Consider the following 13,284-nt stretch of genomic DNA (forward strand, 5'->3'; position numbering starts at 1 on the left):
AATTGGTAGGACTCAACAGTCACACCAATTCATGCAACCAATCAACAGATTGGGTGTGCTTGATGGAATTTCTAAACTGTTTCTATATGCTCTACCACTACTAATCATACCCAAAGCTCTCTGCCCAAAAATAAATATCCCAAGGAAAACAAACATGGCTATGGCTTCTCATGTTTCAGTGCTGTAGGAAGATGAAATTGGAGTTTGCTCAAGTTTATAGGGAGTATTTATTATGAGCGTTTCCCTGATGTGTCAATATTGTCATTATAGTTTAAAAGCTACAGAGATGTATTTGAGAAAGAGCCCTTTTGAAACCAAATGCAAAAACTGATATGATTTTGATGATGACGATGCTTGAAATGTGGCTTTACATCTCAGCCGGGCGAGGTGGATTCAGCGTGGTCACGTGGTCATTGTAACATGAGATGGGTTGAGCCATGTTGTGCAAGGCACAATATAAAAATGGCACTCCCTGTTATATGGTTCAACTTTTGTTCTCATCGGAATACATTAGAATCAGCATGGATTCAATATCGTTCTCTTCATTAAAAACCAAAGGTTACTCTATAACAGATATGGGCACCTGCACACATACCATCTGGAGCTTTGGAGTTATCTCAACAAACCTGAGGCTGCTGGCTCGAGGCTACTTTAGCTACTAGCACAACATTCACCTCCAGGAGAATGTGTGGAATACAAATGTGACATCTTTGGTTGTCATGCATCGATTTAGAGATTTTCTTATGACACACATTAGTCCAAATGAGTGCTAGGACTGCTACAGTGCATAAAAAAGTGAAGTTATGCCGTAAAAGTGCAGCTTAACAATTGGTGTGGTGTGAACAACCAAATGTCAACAGGTGAATGCACAGCTGGTGCAGGCTGAGTGAAACTTTTTAGATCTAACAGAGTTGCAAATTGTCCTGATTTGGACCAGATGTCCTGACAGTGTAGACGGCCAGCCCAGGTTCTTCTTTTTCTCTCACACACACAAAATAAAAAATGACACTCAGAAAGGAATATGGCGGGCGAGCTGCACATTGCATTTATAAGAAGGGTAAGAATGAACATGAATGCATTCTTGCTCAGGGCACATTGCGTGACTAAGGTGTGTGTATATTCGTCAGTATATTTATCTCACACCTTTGCTCAAAGACAACTGTTGGTAACATGATCCCAACAGCCACCCTTTTTTTGTCATGCACATGCTCTACAGTATGAGCAGTTTTGCAGATTAGTGCAAGAGTGCTTTCTTTTGAATACCGATTGACCTTCTTTGAAATACTAAAATCCAATCTGCGTATATAAAACCTAGCGCTCTTAGCTTATTACATCTTATTTTCAACAAAATGAGCACCAATTAACAATGGTGGAAAACTGTCAACACTGATCTTCATGACACCTGTTGACACATGTTTTTGTTTTGAACTGATCACCTGATCCAACAGCTTTGCGGTGGCACGTCGTCAGTCACTGAACAGTTAATACATTCCAGGTCCTGGCATTGCTGTTTATCACCAAAATCAAAATATGCACTTTTTCAGTAACCTTCCTCATTCACATGTTCTGACAAGGCATTCATGTGCTTTAGCTCTAGGTTGTGTTTATAGTATTACTGTGCACTTTAGAGTCACATTGTTTCATAAGAGGAAGAGTTTCAACTTGCAAAAACAACACTTGAAACTTTTTTTTTAGTAAGTATAATTATACAATACAAAAAGTATACAAATTGAATTACAGTATGAGGGCTCCGTATATTTAAAACTGCATTGGCATAGTTTTTGAATGTCATAAATAGATCCTGTTAAATGTATTTCCTGTCGTAAAAACAGTCATCACTACAATGGAAAATACCAGTACATACTGCATTAACCTTTGAAATGCCCACTGCCTGAAGCTTTTGTCATTTTTTTTTTTATCATCTCAAGTTTCGTGGGTGTGTACATCAGTTGTGACGTCATGTGGGAAAATGTCTTGAAAAACGGTCATGCCATAACATATTGAAACCTGTTTTTGCGTAATGTTATGGATATATCGTAAAACAGGGAATTTTTCAGTGGTTTTTCAGTTGTGCTCTTCTTGTCCTGTCTCTGACAGGAAGACTTTGAAACTAGTTTACTACATTCTTTACTAGTGACACATAAGTGTCATCTTATTGCTCCCTTTTTCAGTGCAAAAAAAACACAAGGAGCGGAACCAGATGTCCAGGTTCCCGATTTTTTAAAAAGACGATAGCGTCTATTTTGATTAAAGTCTAAGTATATGTAAAACAAAATGTTGGGGAAATAACTGGAACTCCCTGTGATCAAGTTCTGTGCCATTTGAAAGTTGCACTCCCATGTCTGTGCTGCTGAGGTGTCTAATGCAGGCGTGTTGCCTCACCTGGTCCCGTGTTTACCTCAGATGGTGGGATTAGGAAGCAGCCATGTGGAAGATATGACTCTAATCCATTGTGCATTTACTTGGCACCCAGACATGCTCCTCTGCAACACTTCCGCTCCCCGAAAGGTAGAGCAACGCCCTTAAGGAATGCAAGAAATATCAACAGCGTTTTGAGAGTCTCAGCGCGTGATACAGGAATATTTTGAAATACCATGCAGGGTGCGTTTTGCTCTACGGAGGACGGTCGCAGGTGGGCTGTTGGGGGGGGGATCAGTGAGATGGAGTGTTATGATTGGGTCTATATAGCTTATAGCTCTAGTCATCAACTGGTTGACAGATGCACAAGACAGCATAACATTATGTCCACAGCAGGCAAAAGTTGTGCCTGGCCTCTGCCAAGCATATGCGCATATTTATTTCATAATGTTTACTTTATTGTACGACCAGAGAAAAATAAGACTTGTGATCTTTGCAATGAGCCATTTAAACCTACACATGGAGCCGGTCTTCTTCCCAGAGCTGGCGCTGTGTTTCTACAGTAGCCACGAACCACATTGGCTTCCATCTCAGACAAATTGTGCTAAAGAAATGAGGAAAAGTAATAAATTGAGATTCTTTTACGTTGAGAACAGTGAGGTAATCCCAGCTGACTCATGGTGCTTGTAGCTCCACCAGTGGTTGTGGTGCCTGGCCGTGCAACTTTTTCTGTTAGTGTGATGCTCACGTCCCTGTCACCGATAGTTCAATGATAAAAACACTTACAAAACAACACGTCCTGGCCATTTCGTTTTTAGAGATGTTTCAGGAACAGGTCATAAAATTCTTAATTCGATTTATATATTTTTCCAGCTAATTCAGATTATTGAATTTTCAAACTTTGCTTCCTTTACAAGGATTTAAGGCAATAAAGTAGTCCATGAATATGAGATATAAGTTTACAGATAATTACAATCCCTCCTTGGCATAGAGGAGGTTGGTTAATGGCTTTTTGCAGGTTATACCTATAGTCTCTCGGTTACACTCGTTGTCTTTTTGGTTCTACGCGCTTCATTTTGTCTCCTCACCCCCTGGTGTTTTGGAGAATAATGCAACAAACAGTGCATTGGATATAAATGTCTCCTTGCATGCATGGAGCTTGCAGGCCGTCACGCGGACACCTACACTATGACAAGCAAAGGTAGTAACAAAGCTTCATACATGGCAAAACTATAAATTATATATATATATATATATATATGTATCTATATTCACATAACTTAGCGTATCGGTACGTCATCCCCATTCTACAGGTTTGTCTTGTGTGTTTTTGGTCCGAGCACTTGCCCTTTATGTTGTAACCACATCGTCCCCTCAATCACAAATGGTAAAGCAAAAATCTTATTTATCCAATGCGCTGATAATTAAGCTCTTCTCATTAGTTACATAATTGGAAATGTAATTAGCAATGGTAATAATTAGAGCATTTAATACCTTTTCTCTTTAGTTATCAGGCTCGTTCAAACCGGTAATTAGCATCCACAAGAATTTTATACTTTTTGTCCTAATTTATTTCAATCACTAATTATTTCTGTTGTATTTTACATCAATAAATAATTAACACATTCATTTAGATTTTTTAATAAACATACAAACATTGCCCACTGTTAAGAGTTGGTTTTTTATTTTATATTATTTATTTATTTCTTTAACCAGCTGTTCACCAGGATGAAAGTCAGGGTCGGGATTCTTGGTTTTCATGTGTGAGACTTTTGCAGTTTATATCAATCTGTTCTCACCTGGGACATGGCTTTGCCACATCGAGAAAAAAATTCTATTGAGATCAGGTGCTTTAAATCCCCCAGTTCAAAGAAACTACATGTGATGGTAAATAGCTGTTTTATGTTTATCTACAGAAATCAGATGGCAGAAGAGTGAAAATCGGGCAGAAGCAATAACTGCTCGGCGGGTTCAGCTTTGGCAAAGACTGTTGTTGCTGTGACGGTGAGTCCTAAATCTCCATTCATGCGGGAAACCAATTATTAGATCGTTGACTTCACTTCCACAAAACACTCAATTTTTATTGTAATGTGCCGTGTTGGTGTCTTCGCTCAGTGTTAAAGTTGCACCTCTGTTTCGAGGAACAACTTAATTGTGTCAAACACGCACACCAGCAGCATGCACGAGTCATGATACCCCAAGGCCTAGATTAATTAAGCTATGAAAACCCACGAGCAGAGAGCATTCAGCAGGTGCCTGTTTGCCTTGGTATGGGACTTGTTTTTGGCAGTGGTGTAGCGGCTCATTATAAATCTATAATTAAGTTACAATTTTATTTGCTTTTTTTTTTTTTTTTTTCAAACATACAGTCATTAGGGATCCATGTGGCTTAAAGTCTTGATTCTGTTATAATCTATTTTATCTGTCTCCATGAATTATACTTTTGACAAACATGTGATTGGGGGGGTGAGAGTGATCCTGTTTGTGTCCCTCTGTGGACGTGAGTCCGTTCCTCCTACAGGTGATCTTCTTTTCAACTTGCTCTTGAGGCGCTTCTTCTAATTCTCAGAAATCTCTTGATTTGTTCTTAATCTACAACAAGCTGATTCCCCCCCACTCGCCCCCCTCCGTCCCACACTCTGTATCGAAGTACAAAAACAAACATTGCCCCCCTGCGGGCCGAAGGCTCGGCCCTCAGAACCCCCACCGCTCAGCTCATCCCGCGCCGGGCGCGTCGGCACCGCTAAGTGAATGCAGCGAAGCGGCTCGCTCAGGGCAACGTCTGTTATTTTGAGTCACCTGCCAGCAAAGAGGGAGGGTGAGATGCACAGCGGGTGGGGGGGGGGGGGGGGGGGGGGGGGGTGGAGGAGGGATGAGCCGGGCTGTGGGAGAGAATCCCCTCCCGCCTGCAGGGCGTTCAGACTGAATGAGAGTCACCACCACGGCGATAACGCGTGCCAAGATCTCGCTCCGGCTAACGATGTGGCCTGTGGAGGGGCAGACTGGGAAGGAAATTGAGGTTAACAACGTTGTTACATATTAAACAGGCCCCGTCTGTGAGTACAGGATGTGGAATGGTTAATCCTTGAATAGTCAAGCATATAATGTAGTAATGAAATGTGTAAGACATTGAATTGAATCCTGATATTGGGGGATGGGGGGTGAGGGGGGCAGCGATATGCTATTCAAAGGAAGTAAGTATGTTCCTCCAGGTTCACAGCATTTCTGGGGGGGGGGCACCCGACACATTTCCTGACGGGCTTTCTAGCTGCTAGTGGGAGTGTGTGTCTCACCTGTGCGCACACACATATACGTTTAATAAAAGAAGCAAGGTATAGGCCCGTTCAATAGGAAGCGTAACACCTTTAAGGTGAAGTGTGTGTGTGTGTGTGGGGGGGGGGGGAGACATTGAGGTTACATAGTGAGGTAAAAACTTAAAGATATAAACAATGTTATTTTTTTAGATTGAATTACTTACCAAAAAAATGACTGAAACAAACAAATCCAAATCAAAGCAGCGTACTTAAATCTGAATTAAACCGCTTTTTACGGCTAAAGCCTTACTATTGAATCTCACTGCTTTACTTTACTCTTTCCCCCACTGTGCTTTGCCCAGGGGAGAGACGCCTTCTACGTGTTGTAATAAGGGTAGCTGATATAATGAAGGTCATTGTAATCACAGCTAATGTGCCAAGGAGTCAAGACACTGTAGCTTTATTTGCCAGCAAGGCCCGGCGTTCGGTACCCATGGGGATCGGACTGATAGCGTTATCTTTGCTAACCTGACTCTAATACAGGCCTTGCTCCGCTGTTTGTGCCGGTGTCGGAGCTGAACTTTTCCCAGTGATCCCTTCCACGCGCGTGTGGATGGGCGCGGTTTGGGCTCCGCTCCCCTCCATCCCGGTTAAATCCCATCCCAAGGTGTTTGGCTTCCCTCGGTTCACGTGCTGCATTTAAAGAGCTGCGTGCGTCTTTGACTTGAAGAACAGACTGGGCCCACATTTGCTTGGATTGAATGTACTTGACATGGAAACATTACGTTGGCGTCTGCTGAGGTCTGGCTCGTAGGAGATGACCTCTAAATCTAATCCCGTCCCTCAGGATATGCAAATGTCCTCAGCTCAAATTTGATTTGTTTTTGTCAGTTCAGGACACAGCAGTTTGTTTACAACTGTTATCTAGCACAGTGTGAAAAACGGATAGTGCACACACACATAGCTCCACTTTATACTGTGTTTTACAACCTCGCTCACTAGACTGTTTTAATGTTAAGGTGAATTTTCCTTTAACTTTGCCAGTGGAAACCCTTTTTAGTGGCTAATCATTTTGTTTGAAGAAATGAAGTGATCCAACTTCAAAGAAGACTAATCTGTTACTGCATCACTGCAGTTATTGTGAAGGCCAAACATAAAACTGTCATAGGTCTGATCATCCATATTCGACTGGCTATTTACTAGGAACATTTATTAGAAATCCAGAAGGCATCACGATTCCTTTCATCCTAATCTTTTTAAAGATGCCATTTCATAATGTGCTGCTCTCTGTCAGAAACAACAAAGGGCCTTTTTTCCCCCCCTATTCAACTGACCACCCTCAGGAAACAAAAAGGTTGCCCATATCTAACCCCGTGCCAGTCCCCTGGTCCCATCATTCAAACTTCCAAGCCTCTCTTTGTGGCTTCCTTGAGGACCATTTTGAAATGATCTCTTTTGTTTCGCATCATTAGTTCCATCTGTTGTGCGAGCACGCCTGTCTGTTCCGGAGCATGGCAACGTGATGGTCGCCAGGGGCGATTGGAGACGCTACCGTCCCGGTGGCTTGTGGCTCGACCTCCGCCGCCGCCACCACTGCCTCGTGCGTGATCCCCATGACACCCTCACGCTTCCGTGACTGTTTTTACATATCTGGGGGGAAAAAAAGAAGCACACGTGTGTTTCATATGCATGAAATACAGTTCATTCTGTTTCCAAGAAATTTGCGCGGTGCAAAGTTATTTGTAACCGTACATAGCATCATTGATATTGATAGATGAATATACATTACTAAAATAACACACACTGCTCAACTATTTTTCATCTCTCTAAAGTCATTTCATGCAGTTTAATACAAAGCATACTACGAATTCACATAGTATGTCCACTCTGTGTCGAAAACAGGTCAGATTTGTGTGCTTATTTTCTTGCAGTCGGGACTAAATGATGCACCAACAGATGTAGCATTTTCTCTCAACAAGGAAATATTTTATTCATGATTTACATGAATGATAAATCTTCAGAAAGTCTTAGCGCTGATGGGCATACACAATTTAACATCTGTCGTCCTCAGAATAATTAATTGCGTACCAGAACACTTGGGACCCAGTGTTGGATTTTTCCTCTCACTGTACTTGATCTAATTACTTCTTTATAAGCAAAACATTCTCTATAGAAGACCGGGGTGATAAACATACCAGACATACGTTCCGCTAAAGAAAATAATCCAGGAAATAAGCACGACCTTGGGCTTATTGAGGTGGCTTTTTAGCCCCATCGATGTGAAACCTTGCAAAAGCCGCCATACCTACGACTGGGAAGTGTGGCCTTGCGTTCTGATTATAATTCTTAATTCCTAAATTAATATTTCCATAATGTCTCCCAAGTGAATTGCTCTGGCCTGATCCCCATAGTGTGAATGTACAGCACAAGGGCATCTGCGTGCGTGTCAATGCGGAGATCACCAGATCATTTTCATTGAAGACGGAGCCATCAAAGGTCACAGCCACCCGAGTGACCTAACCTTGCAATGTAACACCTGGGTGTAAAAGTGGACTCATCCCATCTACTGGGATGGGTGTAATGTACCTCTAATGTATAAAGTGCGGAAATAAAATAAGAGTTATAGGTTGGAGGAGGTTCGGTGCGGGCTAGACGATGCTGTAACTCTATAGGGTGAAAAAGCTGTGTTGGTATCACCCGAGGTGACAGACTATTGCCAGAGTGCTGTATTTGTTGGAACCATTATGAAATAAAGTCTATGAAAAAGGCCAATACTCAGTTTGAATTGATTCCTGGAAAACTCCAGAAGTGAATATGCTTTCATTTTGATAGTATTACTATGGACAAAATGTGTTGTGTCAGTTTCACCTCGCCATTACTTTGCTCCATTAAGGCAAAACTGACTGATTTTATTTTTGCCCAGTCTATTTTCTGTGATAAAATGAAAATGGGAGAGCTTTATTAAGTCTGAGTGTCACCTAAAGCTGAGAGCCAACAGGAAAATAAGTCATGTGGGATCTAGTTTCAGTTCATTTTTGCTCAATTCCCATCTACTGATCAAATACTGCACTTTCCAGTAGGGGCCTAATGGGAGTGTCAAGTTTACAAAGGCTTTCTCTCCTCCTCTGACTCCATTACCTGATAACATCGCTGCTTTTGGCCCTTATTTGCACAACGCAGTGCAGCTATGCTTGTTCGGTGCACATTTGTAGGAGGTTGTAATCGAAGCTACATTGAGGCCATTTTATTAATTTCTACAAATCTTCCCTGCTCATGTGCCCGAGCTGCTCTGGGCATAAACCCATCTAATTTTCCTTCCTATACTCCTGAACTGTTCTTTTTAGCGAAGCTTTTGAATGCTGCTCCTCTTTAAGCCAAACAAACATGACCACTGATGTTTCGGGTTCAGGGCCTTTCAAAAAAACCTTTCAATAAAACGAGCTCAGCTGTGAGACATACAGGATCTCTCCTGCTGGGCAGCCCCGCTGAAAATACCCTCCCTCCCGTTTCAAAGCCATCAGCTTTTGGTTCCCCCAGGGGAGCCAGCATTATCCTGCAGGGTTTGTTTAAACTTGTTGGGAAGGTCTTGCCTTTTTTATTTCATGCAGCGGGTTATGTGACATTTAGGAGAACCACACTTTTTTTTGGTGGGGGGGATTCCAGTTACAAGTCCATAGGTGCCAATTTCCTTTGGCATCGAAATGGTGGCAGCTTTTTGGGACACGCCACACCTGCAGCTCATCTGCCCGTGGCCTAAGCATTCTTTGGGATAGTGGACGTATTCTTACCGTTACATTGCAATGTATTTTACTGAATAAAGGCGTTTGCTAGTTTATTACACTACTTCTCTGTAACTGCTTCCTAAGTCATCAAACTGGTCGGTTGCAGTGTGTTACTATTTTCTTACCATCTTAGGACGGGCACCTGTGCTTCTGCTGAGACATTACTGGACCATTAAACCGCAGCACAGCCCCCCCCCCTCTCAAGCACTTTCAGTTCGGTATTAAATGCATCAGAATTCCATTCAGTTTGGGGGGGAGGGGGGCAAAAAGACCACTGCTTATTACTTAGACTACTTATTCGCTTAATGATGACTTGTCCTTTTAAAAGTCGTCATCTTCATCCATAAATGGAAGAGTACGGCAGAGGAGCACCCCAGGGACTGAGGTCATCCCAGCCTTCTTGTCCCAGCACAGGAGGTTACTTTCTACGAAATGAGGCCGGGCAGTTTGCATTAAAAGTTCGATTTGTTGACAGGGAGTAGGGGGAGTGCAGTGACACATAGCAGTTAGCAGATATTTGTGATGACGTGGCACTAATAGCTGTGGCGAGATAGAAACTGTGAACACAATATTTTGGTTAAATTTGAAAGCAGAATTCTAAAAGACAGAGGGCAGACATCTTTTTTTTATAGATTATTTTTAAATATCAAAACCTGGAACTCTGTCTGCTTAATCAAAATATTAAAAAATACATGTTTTTGAGTTGGACAATGTGAAAGAGGTTTAGAATTCTTTGCATTAAAATGCACAATAAGATAACAATGTAATGCCAACCTGGGAATTAAGCTATCAACACACATCTATTATGGTTTGTTTTTATTGTTGCAAAAAGCAATTACTGCTATATAAAATGTTAAACAAATACTATTTTGAGTGGTGGTAAAAAAACAGTTTACAGACATACAGATTTGAATATAACGCTGATTTCTTGTATCAATCCCACCACCTTCGGGCTGCCTACAAGCACACATCATACGGGTGAGGTGTAGTCACTGATATACATGACATGCGTCTCCAAGGACCCTCTGATTTGTATAATATCCTTCAGACAAGGTCATAGCAGCGCCTACGTCTTTGAAGATAGAGGGAAGAGAACATGTTCCCGCTCCATTGTGCCTGTGGAATAGAACAAACGTGAGATCACGGTGTCGAGGGGCTTCCACTCTTCAAAGTTGATATGAATCAGACATGAAAAGATTTAGATAAAGTGGTAGTTATCTTCATTCCTGGCGCCGTCCGCTGAATAGACGCGCGGGGGAAGCTGAATAGCGGCGTTTTAGTGCGAAATCCCGGGGAAACGTATCCATCTGGTGTATGAATAATTTAGAGGGCTCAAGTTGGTTCCTGTTGCTGTTGTGTTTGCGCTCAGCTTTCTCTCAGCTCAGCACCCCCACCACCTTCCCTCCCTTGACATCACTCCTGAGGCTTGTTTGTGATGCTTAAAGGGAAGTTGGGCCACATGAGGAATCGAGGGGAGGAGAGACTCACTTTGCCTCTCTTCTATGCATTCTGTCTCCCTTCTTCTCTTTCCTACATCTTAACAAACCTCAGATAAACAGTTAAGCACCCAGACTCCTTCACACACACACACACACACACACACACACACACACACACACACACACACACACACACACACACACACACTCACACACTTGCACAAACCAGCATATATTTCATGTGGATACTCTTGCAAACCTTTGAAGTCTGACAGTCTTGATTTCAATAATTAAAATCTGATCATTAGCGTTTGCTAATTGTGTTAATAAGGGTGAGACCAATAATACATTTTTACCTGGCACTTATATATAAATGCATTTTGCACGAGTTAACAGAGATTCGCCCGAGTAGGTTAAAGTTCTTTTCATATGGAACATGAAAGTTGCACAAAGGAAAAAACACACACTCACGCCAACGCGCCAAACAACGCAGCTTGGTTAATGCTCAGTAATAGCTCAGCAAATAATAAATAAACTTCCTCGCAGGAAGTTTGGTTTTCAAAAAACCAAACACTTACTTGGGGATGTTTAGGAGATGAGCCAGGTGGAGGTTGGTTACAGTGATCGCAGAGCGAATGACAAACAACTCCAGTGAGTCACGAGACTTAATGACTTAAGCTTAATGACTTATAACAACTGAAAGGAAAAAATCTCACCTTTAATTGTATTTCTGGAGATGACAGGTTTCCTGGACTAAAGTCCTGTGTTTGTGCTCAAAGGGACCGTGTGTAGGTTTTAGGGGAATCTAGGGTTGTTTTTGGCAGCTTGCAACCAACTAAATACCCCTCAGTCCTTTCCGAGCGTATCAGATAACCACAGCGGCCTGTCAGGCAGGGATGGATGTCTTTAGGATTTTAGTATAACTAGGAGCTGCTACTGGTTCTTCTACGTAATTAAATTATCGCGGAATACCCAAATGTGTGTTTTGTGTGTTTGGAGGGGCGCGCCTCGAAACAGAGAGAGCAAAGCAACTGTTGGCTGCAGCGAATAAAATCTGAAATACAAATTAAAGCACCTGCAGCTCCGGGGACTGTCAACGGAACCATGTTGGCCCGTTTTATTCCTGGGTTTTCGCAACACGTCACTACCGTCAGATAACTCAAAATGTAAAAAGCCCTCGCTAGAGCCAGCGACTGTTCTGGTTGGATGGCGGACTGCAGGGAAGACAGCTCGCTCTCTAGGAACATACAAAAAGCCTTTTCTTATCTTCACCTCATCTCAAACCGCTTATCCGGTCTTTCCGTAGCTTTTTCTAAGCGAAGGAAAACATGACGCTTCTTAGTTTTGGGGGATTATATACTGATTCAATCACAGTTATGAATACTGCATTCAATATCTGCCAATAAACACCCTTAAATGTTACACACTGTTCATTTAAGTGCCATGTGTTGCTCTCAGCCTGATTCGTCTACAAAGGCACTTGCATGTGCGTTTGAGAGAAAAACACACCAGTCTAACTGCAGTGATTGGAAGCAGATTGCCGCTCTACACACACACACTCCTCCAGTTGTCGCACATCGACGCAGCTCAAGTGTGTGGCTCTTATTATACTTTAGATTGCATGTAAGAAGCCCATTGGTTTCTGGACCAACATATTTAAGCAATTTTTAAGCAAATTGGCTTCGCTCCTCAGACCCAGAGATGGCTGCCAGGTTAAATTACAAATCAATACTTAAATTACAATATGATATTTTTTAACATCAAGGTTTTGCAAACTCTTTTCTATACCGTTATACTAGTAGGTAGATCACTCTATTTATCACTGTCGGGTTTTAAAGAGCATTAACAAAGATGACAGAAAAGGTTTCTAAAATACACCAACTCCCCGTGCTAAGATGTTTTGTGGAAATGCAAACACGCTCTGGTTGAGTTGTGTGCTCGGGTCTAATCCAGTGCCTTTCTTTAAAGGAACCAGTGAGGATGAGGGGGTTAGCACCAAGGAATAGGAGGAGGAGAGACAGAGAGAGAGATAGAGATAGGGAGAGAGGGAGGGAGGGAGGGAGGAGGAGGGGGATGTGACAGGCCCTTGGAATCTCAACCTCTCTCTCCTGGCGCCCGCACTAATCAACCCCTGTAATTTATGCAGAAAATATGATTTATATTTAATTTCACTACACTTGCATTGTTAATTTGAGATGTAATTAACGCGTCGCCACGGCAACTAATTTCTCAATGCCGTAAATTATCACTGCCTTTTCATCAAAATTCAGTTACTTTGGCTCCTGTGTGCAGTGTTGTGATGCAATTAGGTTACCAGGGCAACCCCAAACTGTTAATTTTCTTTTGTTATATTGCAGGGAGGCACAAGTTCCACAAGTCGTATTCATATTCACTTATTTCTGTGAACAAAGAACTTGAACTTTGCTTTCTTGAAGAAGAGCGGTGGTGTTA

The 13,284-nt window shown here is 42.1% G+C and overlaps 1 protein-coding gene across 3 annotated transcripts in view; it reads left to right on the forward strand.

Moving 5' to 3' along the window:
* casz1 (castor zinc finger 1) overlaps positions 1-13,284 on the forward strand; it is a 155,346-nt gene that overhangs the window by 21,486 nt on the left and 120,576 nt on the right. For 2 of the 3 annotated variants that reach the window (XM_078083529.1, XM_078083530.1), the window contains one exon: positions 4,275-4,362. The exons of the other annotated variant lie outside the window; for it this stretch is intronic. The gene's annotated coding sequence lies outside the window, so the exon portion shown is untranslated. The remainder of the gene's footprint in view (positions 1-4,274; positions 4,363-13,284) is intronic. 3 annotated transcript variants of the gene reach the window in all.

Source organism: Gasterosteus aculeatus, chromosome 2 (assembly GCF_964276395.1).
Source record: "Gasterosteus aculeatus chromosome 2, fGasAcu3.hap1.1, whole genome shotgun sequence".
NCBI classification, from domain to species: domain Eukaryota; kingdom Metazoa; phylum Chordata; class Actinopteri; order Perciformes; family Gasterosteidae; genus Gasterosteus; species Gasterosteus aculeatus.